The 19,555-nt window shown below is 45.1% G+C and overlaps 1 protein-coding gene across 7 annotated transcripts in view; it reads right to left on the bottom strand.

The window, feature by feature from the left end:
* Positions 1-19,555, bottom strand: part of LOC124612901 (glutamate-gated chloride channel) — a 707,093-nt gene that overhangs the window by 407,699 nt on the left and 279,839 nt on the right. The window lies entirely within an intron of this gene.

The raw sequence follows: 19,555 nt of genomic DNA, 5'->3' as shown, positions 1-19,555 counted from the left end.
GTTGCGATACGGTCCAATCTGCTGGATTTCATGTGATGGTGCGTAAAAAAAGAAATAAAATAAAAAAATAAAAAAGGAAAGGTAGTTCTAAGAGAGAGAAGAATGAGATATGTGAATTCATTAAGAGGTTTTTGATAACTTCAGTCGTTGACTTGTACCTAAATGAGAAATCGCAGTGGTCCAGTCATTCTATCCCAGGGTCGAAAAGAAATCAGAACTCGAATCTTTTACACCAAATGGTCATCCTCTAGGCAGCCAATTATGCAGAGACTGTACAGTAAATATTATTCTTACAACACATGGCACTACAATGGAAGGGACATACTCTAATTTTGTGAAGAAGTACCATTCCATGATGGGAAATATAGTTTACAAGAGAGTATGTCAAAACTGATTCGCAATGTTGACACAACTCTTATATAGTTCATACTGACCTCCGTCCTCCTTTATTTTATTGTTATGCTGTTGTGGTCCTGCTATGAGAGTTTTATCCTAATTCCTCTATTTGTCTTCCTTTTGTTGCAGGTAGATTATGACCGTTCCATTAGAAGATTGTATCAAAGAGGAACAACAAGCGGTGATACAGTTTCTTGTGGTCGGAATGTATACATGGGGCTGCAGTCCATTAAATACTTTCGGCACAATACGGGAACAGTGTCTTGCCGAGTCGGACTGTCTACGAATTGACTGCAAAATTCAAAAATGGTCGTACAAGTGTTACGCATGAGGATGGAGGCGGAAGATCTTCCGCGACCACAAATGATAACAACACTGAGCGAGCACGTGACTTGGTTCTGGTACACAGACGAGTGACTATTGCTGAGTTAGCATATCGCTTGGAAATTAGTCACGGTTCCGTTTGACGAAATCATCCACAGCAAATTTGGTTTTCATAAAGTCCCTGCAAGATGCAGCCCGAAACAATTCATAGTGCTGCATGAACAAACGCGCTTCTAAATCTACCAAAAACATTTCGATCGCTGTGATAACGAACGTTACGACTTCTTAGACAGAATCATCACTGGGTGACGAAACATGGATCCACCATTACGAGTCGGAGAGTAAACGGCAGAGTATGGAATGGAAACATTAACAATCACACAGCAGGAAAAAGTTCAAAGCCCAACCATACACACATAAACTGATGATGCTTACAGGTTTTTGGGACACACAAGGCTCAATACTGAGACATTATCAGGAGTGGTACAGCAATGAACAGTGCGCGTTACGATGAGATGGTTGCTGACAGACTAAGGCTTGCGGTTAAACGCCGTGGATTACTGTCGAAAAGTGTTGTGTTATTGCAGGACAATGCTCGTCCACATACCGCTGCCCACACTGATGGAAAGCTCCGGAAACTGAAGCAATGCCCCATCCGCCGTCAGGTGCTGATCTTGTCCCTTACGACTAACTCTTGTTTGGTTCACTCAAATGGTTCAAATGGCTCTGAGCACTATGGGACTTAACTTCTGAGGTCATCAGTCCCCTAGAACTTAGAACTACTTAAACCTAACTAACCTAAGGACATCACACACATCCATGCCCGAGGTACGATTCGAACCTGCGACCGTAGCGGTGGCGCGGTTCCCGACTGCAGCGCCCAGAACCGCTCGTTCACTCCGGCCGGCGTTTGGTTCACTCAGCGAGGCATTAAGGAGAAGTCAATTCACATCGGACCAAAAAGTGGAGGACGCGGTACATGAGTGGATCGATGCTCAGCCGAAAAGCTTCTCTTCTGAGGGTACCAGGAAGCCTGTGCAACGATGGACCAAGTGCGTTGAAAGCAAGGGGACTAGATGGGAAAATGATGTTAACGTACGTGTACTATTTCTACTGCAGTAAAAGGCATAGTTACGTTGCGAATAGTTTTTTTGCTTATCCTCGTAAAATAATAAATCAACTTTTTATTTGTTTTTTTAAAGATAAATGTGAGGCAGGAAATAATAGAGGCTTGTTAGAAGAGTTAAAGGCGTAACAAATGTCCCCGCTAGGTATAGATCCGAAGTTTTCAAAATATAGCGAGCTTTATTGTGCGTGTGTCCTCCTTTGCAAGGCGGCGACGAGAATGGCCGTGTGGAGGGGAGCGGTGGGTCGCGTTGCGGGGTGACCCTGACCCTCCAGACGGCGTGAGTCAGGCAGGACAGCCGACAGCCGCGGGCGGCCGTCTCTACACCGCCCCGCTCTGCTCTGCTGCGCCCACGACAACAACGCTGCACCTCGCTGCAGAAACGCTGAAGTTTCGCTTCGCGTCGCTTGCCATTGCCGAGCATCCCTCAGTTCTCCACAATTACTTACGAAGCTGCAGTACGAACGAGGGTTTTTCACAAAGCTTTAATTACCTCATAAAAAAATTTATATAAGTGATTTATGCAGATTGTTATGAATTCATGGTACACAATGAAATCCTCACCTGGCAGAAGAGAAAGTGGGGTGTAATTGGATAGCTAAGGAGAAAGCTAGATAACAGTGACTACTTTCATTGTTGGGACTACAAATTTATTTCAGAGAAAGGTAAACAAGGCACGAACAATACATATGAACTATGGAGAATTATTTTTGATGATTTAAATTACATTTAATATAACCCAGAATTGTGCAACATGTGGTTAGACCCAATACATCTACATCTACATTTACACTCCGCAAGCCACCCAACGGTGTGTGTGGCGGAGGGCACTTTACGTGCCACTGTCATTACCTCCCTTTCCTGTTCCAGTCGCGTATGGTTCGCGGGAAGAACGACTGTCTGAAAGCCTCCGTGCGCGCTCGAATTTCTCTAATTGATCTCCTCGGGAGGTATAATTAGGGGGAAGCAATATACGAGGTGCATTCAAGTTCTAAGGCCTCCGATTTTTTTTCTAATTAACTACTCACCCGAAATCGATGAAACTGGCGTTACTTCTCGACGTAATCGCTCTGCAGACGTACACATTTTTCACAACGCTGACGCCATGATTCCATGGCAGCGGCGAAGGCTTCTTTAGGAGTCTGTTTTGACCACTGGAAATTCGCTGAGGCAATGGCAGCACGGCTGGTGAATGTGCGGCCACGGAGAGTGTCTTTCATTGTTGGAAAAAGCCAAAAGTCACTAGGAGCCAGGTCAGGTGAGTAGGGAGCATGAGGAATCACTTCAAAGTTGTTATCACAAAGAAATTGTTGCGTAACGGTAGCTCGATGTGCGGGTTCGTTGTCTTGGTGGAACAGCACACGCGCAGCCCTTCCCGGAAGTTATTGTTGCAGTGCAGGAAGGAATTTGTTCTTCAAAACATTTTTGTAGGATGCACCTGTTACCGTAGTGCCCTTTGGAACGCAATGGGTAAGGATTACGCCCTCGCTGTCCCAGAACATGGACACCATCATTTTTTCAGCACTGGCGGTTACCCGAAATTTTTTTGGTGGCGGTGAATCTGTGTGCTTCCATTGAGCTGACTGGCGCTTTGTTTCTGGATTGAAAAATGGCATCCACGTCTCATCCATTGTCACAACCGACGAGAAGAAAGTCCCATTCGTGCTGTCGTTGCGCGTCAACATTGCTTGGCAACATGCCACACGGGCAGCCGTGTGGTCGTCCGTCAGCATTCGTGGCACCCACCTGGATGACACTTTTCGCATTTTCAGGTCGTCATGCAGGATTGTGTGCACAGAACCCACAGAAATGCCAACTCCGGAGGCGATCTGTTCAACAGTCATTCGGCGATCTCCCAAAACAATTCTCTCCACTTTCTCGATCGTGTCGTCAGACCGGCTTGTGCGAGCCCGAGGTTGTTCCGGTTTGTTGTCACACGATGTTCTGCCTTAATTAAACTGTCGCACATGTCTCCTTCAACTGTCGATGAATTTCAATTGGTTTAACACCACGCAAATTCAGAAAACGAATGATTGCACGCTGTTCAAGTAAGGAAAACGTCGCCATTTTAAGTATTTAAAACAGTTCTCATTCTCACCGCTGGCGGTAAAATTCCATCTGCCATACGGTGCTGCCATCTCTGGGACGTATTGACAATGAACGCGGCCTCATTTTAAAACAATGGGCATGTTACTATCTCTTTCCAGTCCGGAGAAAAAAAATCGGAGGCCTTAGAACTTGAATGCACCTCGTATTCCATACCTCATCCAAAAACGCACCCTCTCGAAACCCAGGCAGCAAGTTACACCGCGACGCAGAGAACCTCTCTTGCAGAGTCTGCCACTTGAGTTTGCTAAACATATCCGTAACGCTATCACGCTTAGCAAATAACCCTGTGACGAAACATGCCGCTCTTCTTTGAATCTTCTCTATCTCCTCTGTCAACCCGACCTGGTACGGATCCCACACTGATGAGCAATACTCAAGTACAGTTCGAACGAGTGTTTTGTAAGCCACCTCCTTTGTTGAGGGACTACATGTTCTAAGGACTCTCCAAATGAATCTCAACCTGGTCCCACCTTACCAACAATTAATTTTATATGATCATTCCACTTCAAATCGTTCCGTACGCACACTCCCAGATATTTTACAGAAGTAACTGCTACCAGTGTTTGTGCCGCTATCATATAATCATACGATAAAGGATACTTCTTTCTATGTATTCGCAATACATTACATTTGTCTATGTTAAGGGTCAGTTGCCACTCCCTGCACCAAGTGCCTATCCGCTGCAGGTCTTCCTGCATTTCGCTGCAATTTTCTACTGCTGCAACTTCTCTGTATACTACAGCATCATCCTCGAAAAGCCGCATGGAACTTCCGACACTATCTACTAGGTCATTTGTATATATTGGTAAAAGCAGGAACTCTGTAGGGAACAAACGGGCAGTGTTTTTTTTTTCCCGTCAGGAACGGTACACATTGATACTCAATAAAGTAACCTTCATTCTACCCTGTACAATACTCATGGGCCCCCTTCTCACACTTTAAATACTTTGCCGAATCATCTGATTTTCTTGTTGACGGGTAGGTCTCTTTACGAAGAAGACAAGGCGTTTTATTATCATCTTCAGAACAGCTGTTTGTCTTACGTGTCTTCAGACTCTTATGACTCTTTTTTATGATGTAGACCCGGAGACCTTCAACATTTTTTTAACCTGTAGGGAAGATGCTTTAGTTGCATTGAGTTCATTTTTGTATGAAGGCACCGTAATCACGGTGTATTTTCCTCTTCACCTGGATGTTGATGGTTCGTCGTAATGAGGAATTGACTTCACACTCTCCGGCGATACAGTGAATGAAGACTGTGTCTGCATATCAGTCGACGGACCAGGATGTGGAGAAGGAGCAGTAACTGACTCTGTTGTGTTCTCGGAATCTGGCATTATTCTTTCTGTTGTATCTGATCGTGCAAATTCCTCTTCGCCAAATGCATTTGCATTAAGCGGGAAGGTGACCATCTCTTTCAATTCAGATAGGTCATTCTGCATCGTTGCTGTTCTATTACATGTAAGTCCAAAGAACTCATCTATTTGGTACTGAGTTGCCACTCTTCCTGGATGGCTGTTACGCCATGTCTTAATTTCCTGACCGTTTGAAGCGCTTAATGGCCCCATCTCAAACGAAAACACACTTCTTCAATAAGGGATAATTAATCATATTGTTTGTTAGGAAAATAATCTAAAACTGGTACAAAATAATCGTAAATTGTAGTTATAATTATTAAATTGTAGTTATTAAAACGTGTACATACAAGTAGCGCATCGTTGAAAGTATATGCTTCTTATGTCACATATATAAGTTGTAAGCAACGAAATCATGGGGTAAAATCAACTAGTTACCGTTTTACCCCATCAGCTCTACTCGGTTTTACCCCAACTATACCTTACCTGAAAAATCCCTTCTGTATTAGAAAGAAACTGAAGAATCGTTTAATATGGCATATGTTCATAAAGCCTGTTAAAGGTGTTATTGATTGTATTACTAGTTTTAACTTCTAATATGACAGAATAAGTTCCTTATTAAACAGAAAATATCATAAAATAAAGCACACAAACATAAAAATCTAACAAATCATTTTTATCTACATCAACGCATGTGACACTACGAAGCCTCATGGCGGTACTGACGTTGCCGGGTGTCTTCATGGTCTAACGGCCAAAAAAAAAAAAAAACAAAAAAAACAATGTTACAAACTCGCAAAAAGAATATGATGATTGCCGGTTTCATCCTCATACCCGATTGCACCCCAACTTTCATTACCGTAGCACACCGCTAGAGGCGTGGAGTGTCTTGCAGTAATAGGTTTCCTGAATATGAAGATGAACTATGTTGCAACAATGCACGCTGAGTTGGTGGAAGTGTGCGACAATAAGACACCACCATATGACACAGTGATTAAGATGGTGCAGACGCTACCTTGTCGTCAAACAACTCTGAATGACGAAGGGCGAACTAGTAGATCCTCTCTGTGTGAGGAGCCGTGAGTAGCAAGAGAAGCAGACACCCTGGTGCCCGAGCACCGACGCCTCACAATAGAGGCAATATAGACAAAAGTGAAAATGAGCCATCGATTAATTTTCAATATCTTTCTCGACATTTTGAAAATGATAGGTTGCCATCCGCTGTAATTTCGCGACTGCTCAGACTCATCAACGCACACGCTGGCTGCAGTTGTATCCAACCAATCCAGATTTAGCCGCCACATCACCATGGGCGTATACTGGGTGTAACACTACGCCCGTGAGACAGAGGAGCAAAGGAAGCAGTGGAATTATGTGGATCCACCACCGCCGAAAAAGACGAAGGCCGACTCGAAGCTTCGAAGCCCCATTACTTTTTCCCTTACGGATCCACCAGTTAATAACATTTGGCGGATAAACCAACTGCTCGCAATTCTAGGAATACCGACGCATTGAATGTTAACACTAACACCACTGGCATCTGAATCTCATCCTTTACTTTTTGCATGGTATTTTTAACATCAGTGACAATGTCTGGCACTCATTCTCGTTTCACTTAGTTGTATCGATGCACATGCTGTCCTTGTACCTACAGTGTGCAACACGCAAAGATATATGCTCCAGTCTGTGTGCTTAAGAACTATACAGTATGTTTCAAAGACTTCCCATGAAACGGTTCGGTGTGGCAGGTCACATCAGATGGAGCAACATCTGTTAGAGACAAAACATTTGCTGAGGCTTCCTGGCGACAATAGGCGTCCCTTTGTATTGGTTATGCCCCTGAGAAGCGGCTGGCATAGGCATTCTGCTGCGTGAGTATGCTTTGTGGTTGCCTACAAGCCAATCAGATGCTCCCCATGAAAGAGAGCAGACCCAGCCCAATAAAATTAAAAGTTTCTGATTTACATCTAAAATACTTCCCTCCGCTTAGAGACACTCATTCTTAAGGTGCAGACTAGGAGGAATCTGTGGTACCAACATGATGGCTGTCCAGGCCGTAGTGCAGTAAGTACGATAGCATGTCTTGAAAAATCGTTTCAAAATTGTTGGATTAGAGACAGAGGACCTGTACCCTGGCCGGCCCGGTCCCCCTTTTTAAAGCCTGTAGATTTTTTCTGTGGGGAAAGCTGAAAGTCGCCGTCTGAAAAGACATACCGACTGCACCCAATGATATGCAACGGCGTATTACTGCAGCTGCTCGGACATCTCCGCTGAAATGCTAGCACGTTTGCAGCAATCGTTCCATACCAGACTGGAACATAATATAAAACATATGATGGTCAATTGTCTCGTTACTGATCACAATCCACATACCTAGTGTATATATTTGTGTTGTTCTTTTGTGTGAGCCACCACAGACATTGTACAAGCGTCGTTGTGAAAACTTTTCAAATTAAGATACCTAGTAAACGACTCGCACTGCAACAAACACCACTGAGATTCTAATTTACCCTACTTCTAGTTTGTTAATATTGTAAGTATGCTCTTTAGGTTTTTATGTTGGTAACGTCACGTAGCGCTCTGTATGAAAATCACTGGCTGTGCTGTGTGCAGTCTGTGGCTGGTTGGCATTGTAGGAATATTTGTTGTTGTAGTGTTGGGCAGTTGGATGTGAACAGCGCGTAGCGTTGCGCAGTTGGAGGTGAGTCGCCAGCAGTCGTGGATGTGGGGAGAGAGATGGCAGAATTTTGAGAGCGGACGATCTAGACGTGTGTCCATCAGAAAGAGTAAATTTGTAATACTGGATATCATGAACTGATATACACTCCTGGAAATTGAAATAAGAACACCGTGAATTCATTGTCCCAGGAAGGGGAAACTTTATTGACGCATTCCTGGGGTCAGATACATCACATGATCACACTGACAGAAACACAGGCACATAGACACAGGCAACAGAGCATGCACAATGTCGGCACTAGTACAGTGTATATCCACCTTTCGCAACAATGCAGGCTGCTATTCTCCCATGGAGACGATCGTAGAGATGCTGGATGTAGTCCTGTGGAACGGCTTGCCATGCCATTTCCACCTGGCGCCTCAGTTGGACCAGCGTTCGTGCTGGACGTGCAGACCGCGTGAGACGACGCTTCATCCAGTCCCAAACATGTTCAATGGGGGACAGATCCGGAGATCTTGCTGGCCAGGGTAGTTGACTTACACCTTCTAGAGCACGTTGGGTGGCACGGGATACATGCGGACGTGCATTGTCCTGTTGGAACAGCAAGTTCCCTTGCCGGTCTAGGAATGGTAGAACGATGGGTTCGATGACGGTTTGGATGTACCGTGCACTATTCAGTGTCCCCTCGACGATCACCAGTGGTGTACGGCCAGTGTAGGAGATCGCTCCCCACACCATGATGCCGGGTGTTGGCCCTGTGTGCCTCGGTCGTATGCAGTCCTGATTGTGGCGCTCACCTGCACGGCGCCAAACACGCATACGACCATCATTGGCACCAAGGCAGAAGCGACTCTCATAGCTAAAGACGACACGTCTCCATTCGTCCCTCCATTCACGCCTGTCGCGACACCACTGGAGGCGGGCTGCACGATGTTGGGGCGTGAGCGGAAGACGGCCTAACGGTGTGCGGGACCGTAGCCCAGCTTCATGGAGACGGTTGCGAATGGTCCTCGCCGATACCCCAGGAGCAACAGTGTCCCTAATTTGCTGGGAAGTGGCGGTGCGGTCCCCTACGGCACTGCGTAGGATCCTGCGGTCTTGGCGTGCATCCGTGCGTCGCTGCGGTCCGGTCCCAGGTCGACGGGCACGTACACCTTCCGCCGACCACTGGCGACAACGTCGATGTACTGTGGAGACCTCACGCCCCACGTGTTGAGCAATTCGGCGGTACGTCCACCCGGCCTCCCGCATGCCCACTATACGCCCTCGCTCAAAGTCCGTCAACTGCACATACGGTTCACGTCCACGCTGTCGCGGCATGCTACCAGTGTTAAAGACTGCGATGGAGCTCCGTATGCCACGGCAAACTGGCTGACACTGACGGCGGCGGTGCACAAATGCTGCGCAGCTAGCGCCATTCGACGGCCAACACCGCGGTTCCTGGTGTGTCCGCTGTGCCGTGCGTGTGATCATTGCTTGTACAGCCCTCTCGCTGTGTCCGGAGCAAGTATGGTGGGTCTGACACACCGGTGTCAATGTGTTCTTTTTTCCATTTCCAGGAGTGTATATATGATGACTTTTGAACAATATTAAAGTAAATACATTGTTTGTTCTCTATCAAAATCTTTCATTTGCTAACTATGCCTATTAGTAGTTAGTGCCTTCAGTAGTTAGAATCCTTTATTTAGCTGGCAGTATTAACGCTCGCTGTATTGCAGTAGTTCGAGTAACGAAGATTTTTGTGAGGTAAGTGATTCATGAAAGGTATAGGTAATTGTTAGTCACGGCCATTCTTTTGTAGGGATTATTGAAAGTCAGATTGCGTTGCGCTAAAAATATTGTGTGTCAGTTTAGTGTTGATCAGAATAAGTAAAGATAGAAGTGTCTGAGTACGTTCAGTTCTGCTCAGCTGTTTGAAAATCAAATAACTTAAGGGGTTTACCAGCACAGTAATTCATAAAGTTTTCTAAGGGGACGTTTCAATATCAATAGGTATTCTTCATTTAAAAAAGTGTATGTTCGCACAAAAAATACACTTTCTAAGTATTATTACAGTCTGTTGATTGTCTAAACAATAAGAGCCCCTGACTACCATTGCATTGAGCGAGGTAGCGCACTGGCTAGCACACTGGACTCGCATTCGGGAGGACGACGGTTCAATCCCGCGTCCGGCCATCCTGATTTAGGTTTTCCGTGATTTGCCTAAATCACTCCAGGCAAATGCCGGGATGGTTCCTTTGAAAGGGCACGGCCGACTTCCTTCTCCGTCCTTTCCTACCCCAATGAGACCGATGACCTCGCTGTTTGGTCTCTTCCCCCAAACCAACCAACCAACCAACCAACCATTGCATTGTGTGAAAACTGCACTTCATAAGCGCTTTCCATTTACGCATTATTTGCAGTGGAAGTTTTAGGTAATTCACCCTGTTTATATATTCGAAACTGATACAGGTAAAACAGGATTGTGACTGGAGTGGTGGTGCGGTGACACTTCTGCTGAGCCAACATTCGAGTTAGTAGTGTCTGGAACAATTCTTCTCGAGACATGCCTAGTATCCCCTAACTCTGTCTCAAAGTGCACGGAACTAGAAACTGCCGTAAGAGCGCACAATCAGGTGAGCCATCAGCGAGAGGAAGAGGGCTGGCAAGTGCGGTGACAGGCCCGCTGGTACGGCAAGGAGCGGCTCTATTCGTGGCGGCTGGCGGCTGGCTGCCTTCCCACGGCCGCCATGCGTGATGCACGCCACTGCAATCCCACCCCACACGACACGCGGCGGACGCTTTGATCCGCAACGACTACGGACCTGCCGAAAAAGTCGTGCGGATACTTGTTTGTCCCCGTAACTGCGACCGGCTCTTTTTCTTCTAGAAGAACGCCCTGCGTAGGTGGCCCCTCAACCAAACCATCTCCTCACTCATGTTCAAAAGTTATCACACAGGCGAGTGGAGAAGGGCAGGCGCACAGTGACAACAGATCACTGTCAGAACTGAACACTGTTTTTCATTGCGAGAAGCGGAGCAACAGTGTCTTCCTGCAAGGCGTCTTGGGCCAAGCCGTAGTGTCTGTATTCTTTGCACTACATAAAATCACATACATTGTTGCTAAATGCTTAAAAAGATAAATTACAGAACACAGAAGACGTACTTGCACTCAGATGTCCTCAGAAAAGTATTATACGAGGCCTGTTCAGAAAGTAAGCTCCGATTGATTGCCAAATTGAAACCACAGTGAACATCAGAAATGTTTTACTTCTAACAATTAGCTACACCTTTCAGCTACTTCTCTACGTAGTCGCCGTTCTGACTTAGACTTTTGTCATAGCGTTGTACCAACTTTTCAATAGCCTCATCATAGAAGGCAGCCGCCAGTGCTTTCCGCCAGTTCTCCACGCTGGCCTACACCTCGTTGTCTGTGTCAAAATGTTGTCTTCAAAGACAGCGGTTCATGTGACGAGAGATGAAACTCAGGGGGAGACAATTGCGGACTGTATTGTGGGTAATCTAACATTTCCATTTGAAAACGATGCAGGAGCATCTTCATTGCCCCTGCAGAATGCGGCTGAGAATTGTCTTGAAGAAGAAACAGCACGACAGTTATGTAATGTTAGCTGCATAGCTTCAGGCGAAATTTCTCACCAGGCCCTCGTACTTGGCGGCAGACACTATTTTCTAGACATCTTTACGCACTCACTGCGAGCTCAGAAATGAGAAGAGCGACGTGATGCTAGCTGGGGTTATACTAGAGACACTACCCAACACATCTGTGCAAAGCTTTATAGGATTTTCATAGTCGTTTCCATTTCGCGACCGATCGGAGCTTACTTTCTGAACGCCCCTCGTACTTTGCTTAATTCAAAAATGCCGCGCGGGATTAGCCGAGCGGTCTTAGGCGCTGCAGTCATGGACTGTGCGGCTCGTCCCGGCGGAGGTTCGAGTCCTCCCTTGGGCATGGGTGTGTGTATTTGTCCTTAGGATAATTTAGGTTAAATAGTGTGTAAGCTTAGGGACTGATGACCTCAGAAGTTAAGTCCCGTAAGATTTCACACACATTTGAACATTTGAATTCAAAAATTTACCTGCGTGCGAGTCGCCACATCCACAGGAAGTACTAATGTACCGCTTGGAGCATAATCACATACCATAGTATTTTGTCAAATTATGAGATAATGTTACTGTGACTGTGTGAAGCTACAGACAGAGTGTGAGTGAAAGTAGTATCAGAGACCAATGTGTTCAGTATTCAATTACAAATCTGACTTTCGTGGTGTCAAACGTAATGCCCACTTCTATAATATTTCTGTGCAAAGAACAGTTTAACGAGATTCGTTTATTTTAGTTTCAGCTAATGTTCATGCAGTAAAAACTGCTGAAAAAGCTGTTGCCCTACTTGCATCTCTGCGAATGTTTGTCAGCTTTGATTCAGGGATAGCCAGGGAATGACACTAGAAATGAAAACGAAACATTAATAGAAAATAAACTCAGTCTGTTCGAAAAAGCACGTATCTGAAATCAACATCTGCTGCTGGGTAGCATTCAACAGTATGCTGCTCCGCTCTGTGCGCTGAAACATTTTGGATCCTCCTCGGTGTTATGTCCACAAGGTGGTCGAGTCGTTGCTTTCAAAACTGCCCCATTCTTTGGCTGCAATTCTTCTGCGGTTATCCAGCTGAAACATTGACTCTCAAAGTGGATAGCAAGTGAAGGACACTATCTCGATATTGCACAGCTTTCAGATTACCATCGATGGCGAGGAAAGGCGTGCGACATACTTTCATTATACCCGTCCTGAACGTGACCCATCTGCCTGCTGAACCGGTGGGACTGCGGACCTGAGACACGTGTTGGTGCCTGCCTGTCTGTCCCCACACCGATATGTCGTGTGTTTCAGGGAAGACACAATGAGAATATCGCCCAGGTAACCACTGAAGAGCAGTTTTCCTAGAATATTGAAGGAAGTAAACAGAAACTACTACGCGGAGTAAGTTATTTACAAGGAAGTCATACAAATATGTTTAAGTGGACGAAGGCCAAGATGAACAAAAAAAGGATAAAGTCTGCATTCGCTAATGTTCGATTTGTGTAAATTCAATGCTGAATATCACTTGGAAACATTCGAAGGTTAATCACGCGATCAGTACAAAGGTGGCATAAGATCAAATTCCGAAAAGGTCAGGTCACTGTCCTAAGCTAGATAGGGATTTGGAGCTAAACATTACAGAGCGACTGTTCGATGATGATTCCTTAGCGAGTTTCTGATTGATGGGCTCTAAATGCAGCTGGTGCCTCGCCCAGACAGCTCGAAGGAATACCCGGTTCGATAGCTGAGACCGAACGGCCGATCCAAGCAGCCAAGCAAGCATAGTCTCTAGGCGAAATTGTCCTGTACTGGTGGTGCAGTGTTAACAGGGTGGGTATTGTCTGTCATTCGGTGTGGTATTGGTTAGTTATCGCTTCCCGTGTTTGTATGTGTCTGCGTCCTGTTGCTCGTCTTCTTGTGGACTTCATCGATGTGGTGCTTCCAGAGGATTTGACGGTCAAAAGTCACACCACCGTACTTTACTAGTTGGCATCCATGGAATTGGCAAGTCGAAGAGCAGATGTGGAGGATGTTCGGCGGACGCCTCCTAGGCAGTTGTAGAGCTTGACTTTCGGCAGTATCAAAACCCAAGGGCCAGTGTGCTGCCAGAGCAGGCAGTTCGTAGTCTTCGCTGGACAACTTCTGACCACCGACTCCAGCAGAGGAGTACGGTGTCATCGGTGAAGATGTATATGGTGACACATGGCAACGCAGGGAGATCGAACAGGAGATCCGTGGTTGAGTGGCGTCCTAAATACTGCACGAATAAAGCACAAACTACTCGCGAGCACATGGCGGCGTTGTCGTAGAAGTGCACTCTGCTGGCAACGGACTCGGCACATTTCGTGGCGGTTGTCAGAGACACTGAGCACAAGTCGGCACGTAACAGGTGCTCTTGACGTTGTTGTTCAGACAATTTACAAGCATGCGGGAGGATTGCGGATCGTTGTACTGCTTGCAGACGCTGGTGCGTGAAGGGGCGAACGATGCCTGTAGCGTGGCCACCTGCAGGACGCGAGTGTGTTGCAGGTTGCCTACTTGTACGGAGCACACACCATGCATTCTCATACAGCGATCCTCAGGCTTCAAATTCTGATCGGTTAATAGGTCTCAATGCCTTTGATTTATGTTGTGTCCATGTGCACCGTTGCTCACCTTCGGAGCGCAATCAGTGACTTCAGCTTCATCAGCATACCTGCTGATGATTCACTGTCCTGCACCACACGTTCGCAATCGTTGGACGTTGACGTTACACCTGACGAAGCCAATGGGGACTGTCAACAGATCAATAGTGCGTGTTTCGGTGGTTTATATGGCCATGATTGGTAAATGTGGCTTCATCACTAAAAGACATACATGATACATCTTGAGCGTCCTGTCTCAATGCTCAGGCACAGAAGTTAACACGATTCTCATAATCGTTTCCATACAGCTCCTGGTGGAGATAGATGTGATAGGAATGGAATCTGTGTCGCTGGAGAACACGTAAGACACTTTCCTGGCTCATGCCACTTCCTCGTGCATTTTCGCGGGAGCTAATGTCCGGATCAATTGCAGCAGCTGCCAGCTGCAAGAACATTAATTTCCCTCTCTTCTGTCATCACTTGTTTCCTTCTGTTATGTTGTCTAGATGTTACACAACCCCTTTCATTAACTGGATGAAGAGACTGGTAAATAATTTCCGAGATGGTTGACGTCTATTGGGATATCTTGTCGCATACACCGTCTAAAAACGAACTGCATTCTTCCTGTACTCTCCATACATCATGAGCATGTCGGCTTCTTCCCATCGTCCACTAACGACCAACTGCTTGGACTGCCACACACTGACTAGCAAGTCGTAATGTACTCAAGTAACACACAGTCACACTGTATAAAAACATAACAACATCGTACCCAACAACAATGCAGGTTGAATGGCGAAAACAAGTGTCGGTGTGCAAAATTTTCAAAATACAAAATAGAATATATTGTTAACGACTCACACTAGAATCCTACAACAAACAACTCACATTCTAATTTAGCCTGCTTTTAGTTTACTATTGTTAATGTTTGCACAAAATGCATTCTAAGCATTATTACGATCTGTTTATTGGTTAATAATATGAGATTCTGACTACCAATCCATTCGGTGAAAAACGTACGTCAATAGCATTTTTCGTTTCCGCAATATTTGCGGTAAAGTTTTAGGTGAATCGAATTTTCCAGGATAGGCCTATATGTATATGCAGCTGTACAGAATGTTTCGAAATCTTTCCGTGAAACGTCTAGGCATAATAGATAACGTCACTGTAAACAATTTTTAGCCGGCCGGAGTGGCCGAGCAGTTCTAGGTGCTTCAGTCTGGAATCACGCGACCGCTACGGTCGCAGGTTCGAATCCTGCCTTGGGCATGGATGTGTGTGATGTCCTTAGGTTAGTTAGGTTTAAGTAGTTCTAAGTTCTAGGTAACTGATGACCTCAGCTGTTAAGTCCCATAGTGCTCAGAGCCATTTGTAAACAATTTTTATTGGAGTCAAAATGACGCTGACGCCTCCGATTGACTGTAGGCAACCTTTAGCATTCGTTGGTCCTGGGGCGACGAGATATAGCGGAACTAGTACGGCCCACTAACCAGACTTGCTGCGTAGAGTGATTTTTAACAAGAAGACCTTAAGAATGAGTGTCTCTGAGAGAAATATTTTAGAAATAAATCACGAACTTTTAGTTTTGCTGGGTTGGATGTACTCTTTTTCATGGGGAGCAGATGACTGGATTATAGACAATACTCAAAGCACACCCACGCTTCAGAGTGCCTACGGTGCTGCTTCTCAGATGCATAACCAATACAAAAGCATTCCTATTGTCGCCGGGAAGCATTAGCAAATATTTGATCATTAACAAAAGCTGCTCCGCCTGATGTGACCTATCACACATGACCGTTCCATTCAAAGACTTTGAAACACCCTATATAGTTCTTAAGCAAAATGTTTGGAACACATACCTTTAACTGCGTGTTGCACACTGCAGGTACGAGGGTAATCCAAAAAGTAAGGTCTTCTATTTTTTATAAGTACATAGACCTGTTTATTTCAACAATGGTTTACATCAATTTACAGCTTGAACATTTAGCTACTTTTCGACATAATCACCATTTCTGTCGATGCATTTTTGTAGACGCTGTGGCAGTTTTTGTATGCCCATGTCATACCAGCTCACCGCCATGCTGTTTAGAAAGTGATGAACGTCTTCTTTCACCTCGTCGTCGGAGCTGAATCGCTTTCCGGCCAAATGTTCTTTTAGCCTAGGGAACAGGGTGGATAGGTGATTATGTTCCACTGAAACTGTTGCAGGAGAGCAACGGTTTGCCGAGCGATGTGTAGGTGAGTGTTGTCTTGGCGAATGTGTGCTCCCTTGCTCAACATCCCTCTTCTCCGGTTCTGAATTGACCGTTTTAGTTTTTTTAGAGTCTCACAGTACCTGTCAGCGTTAATTGTGGTCCCAGCGATTCAGCTCTGACGATGACGAGGTGAAAGAAGAGGTTCATAACTTTCTGAACAGCATGGCAGCGAGCTGGTATGACATGGGCATACAAAAACTGCCACTGCGTTTATAAAAGTGCAACAACCGAAATGGTGATTATGTCGAAAAACAGCTAGATGTTCAATCTGTAAACTGATGTAAACCATTGTAGAAATAAACACGTCTATGTACTTATAAAAAATTGGAGACCTTACTTTTGCGATTACCCTCGTACAACTATAGCATGCGCATCGATACGAACTAAGTGAAAAGAGAATGAGCACCTGACATCGTCGCTGACGTTAAAAATACCATGAAAAAATAAAGGATGAGGTTCAAAAGACAGTGGTGTTGGTGTTAACGTTCAATGCATCGGTATTCCTAGAATTGCGAGCAGTTGGTTTTGTCCGCCTCATAGTATGGTCCTACATACGTAATTCCACTCATGAGTTATAACTTAATCTAGATACAAAGCTCCTTGTCAACTTAATGTGGCACCAGTATTGACAACTTGTGGTCTCTCTTCCACATCGAAATGTGGCCACTGTCAAGGCTAGTGTCGGTGTTACACTGTATTAGCCTGATGTCTGCTGGAGGTGTCTGTTCCTTATTTCTCTCTCTCTCTGTTTGTTTTCCAGTGTGCTTCTTATGCAAAATTCTAAAGTCATACGCGATAAACAGTAACAAATGCATTTCAGTGATTAACTCCTTATCGTTTATTCCAGCATACTTTTACCAACCGAACCTATCTACAGTCAATGAGATCGATATTGGAACCTCATTATTTCGAAGGAGGCTTTTCACAGATGATGCAGTTGTCTATAAGAAACTATCAACGCCAGAAGACACTATCGATATACGTAATGACCTACAGAGTATTGTTGAATGGTGCAGGCTCGAGCAGTTGACCCAGTACGTAAAGAAATCTAACATATTGCGCATACTTAAGAAAGGAAATCCTCTACTGTACAACTACACTATCTATGGGAAACTGATGAAACCAGTAATTATCGTTATTCTCTAGGAGTATCTATCCAGAACGAGCTTAAGTGGAATAATCACATAAAACAAATAGCAGGAAAAGCAGATGTCAGACTCTGATTCATAGAAAACGGTTTGAACGACATGTAACTCATTCACGAAGCAAGGCGCTTGTTTGACCGATTTTTAAGCGGTGTTCGTTAGTCTGGGGCCTTTACCAGGTAGGATTCATACAAGAGATAGAGAAAATCCAACGAGAAGCGGCGCTTTTCGTCACGGGATAATTTAGTCAACAGCACAATAGCATTACATAGATGCTCAACAAACTCCAGTGGCATATCCTGTCACTCCGTCTTCAGGCCACAAGTGGCCCATCGGGACCATCCGACCGCCGTGTCATCCTCAGCTGAGGATGCGGATAGGAGGGGCGTGTGGTCAGCTCACCGGTCTCCCAGTCGTTCAGATGGTTTTCTTTGACCGGAGGAGCTACTATACCGTCTAGTAGCTTCTCAATTGGCATCACGAGGCTGAGTGCACCCCGAAAAATGGCAACAGCGCATGACGGCCAGGATGGTCACCCATCCAAGTGCCGGACACGCCCGACAGTGCTTAACTTCGGTGACATATGCTAGAAGAGAGTAGTGTTACGGAGAGTTTACAGATGAAGGTACGAGAGAGTATTTTCCGGAATGAGTCGGACAACATAGTATTTCCTCCCTTCACATCCCAAGAAATGACTACGATGAGAAAATTCGAGAAGTTAGAGCTAATACAGAGCTTCCCGACAATCATTCTTCCCACACGCCATTCGCGAGTGAAAGAGGAAAGATGCTATCAGTTAGTCTTACCAGAAGTACGCTCTGCTACACATCTTCATGTGGCTTGCGGAGTATTGATGTGTAAAAGCCCTTGCACTGAACAAAGAAGCAACGAACACAGAAATTCCCTTCTCTTTTCATTGCCTCCTCCCCGCTCACCCCACCCCTTGCACAACGTGCAGATCCTGACACACACAGCCACCAAAAAAAACGAAAACTGAACTGTATGCAGCCATCAAAACATAAATAGAAAACGACAGAAGGGCATTTGAGAGTAGTAGGATTTGTATCGACACTTAGTTTCACCTTCTCCTTCCCCCTCATACTAATCAACGGCATAAGCGACATTACTCTAGACACGGTAACTTCGCTGTTTCCTACACAAAACACGTATACTTAAGACACTATACACACTTTTTATACAGAATATGGGTACAGACTGATGATCAGGTTGCAACGGAATGTCTCGTGCCGAAGCGGCAAGGCTTCATCAAACAGCATCAGGTTAAGACGTCAAGTATCACTATTGATATGTGTTGTAAGAAACTGTCCGTTTTAGAAAAATCGAAATTTAGTCTCTCTTCTGAGAGTGTGAACAGTTGCAGTCACTTTATTTATTAGAGGCTAAATCGGTATTCACTATTAATATTAATGATAAAATGATTGAGAATCATAGGAAGAATCTTAAAGAAATGTAGCTCATCCTCTAAGGATGGCTTACAAGGTGCTTATTCGACCGACTCTGTGGAGTATTTTTCACCTGTCCGGGAACCTTAACAGGTAGGACTGACAGAAGACGTAGAGAAGATTCAACGAAGAGCGGCTCGTTTCGTGACGGGATCGTTTAGTCGGCTTGAGACCGTTACAGACATGCTCATCAATCTCCAGTGGCAGACGTTACAACAGAGGCGTTGAACATCACACAGAGCTTTACTATTGAAACTACGAGGGAGTACTTTACGAGAAGAGTTTGAAAGCGTATTGCTCGCATTAGGAGTGATTTAAAATGGAAAGATCATATAAAGTTGATCGTCGGTAAAGCAGATGCCAGACTGAGATTCATTGGAAGAATCCTAAGGAAATGCAATCCGAAAACAAAGGAAGTAGGTTACAGTACACTTGTTTGCCCACTGCTTGAATACTGCTCAGAACTGCGGGATCCGTACCAGATAGGGTTAATCGAAGAGA

Source organism: Schistocerca americana, chromosome 1, assembly GCF_021461395.2.
Source record: "Schistocerca americana isolate TAMUIC-IGC-003095 chromosome 1, iqSchAmer2.1, whole genome shotgun sequence".
NCBI classification, from domain to species: Eukaryota; Metazoa; Arthropoda; class Insecta; order Orthoptera; family Acrididae; genus Schistocerca; species Schistocerca americana.
Note: the sequence above shows the minus strand (reverse complement) of the source record. Positions and strands in the feature narration are given on the sequence as shown.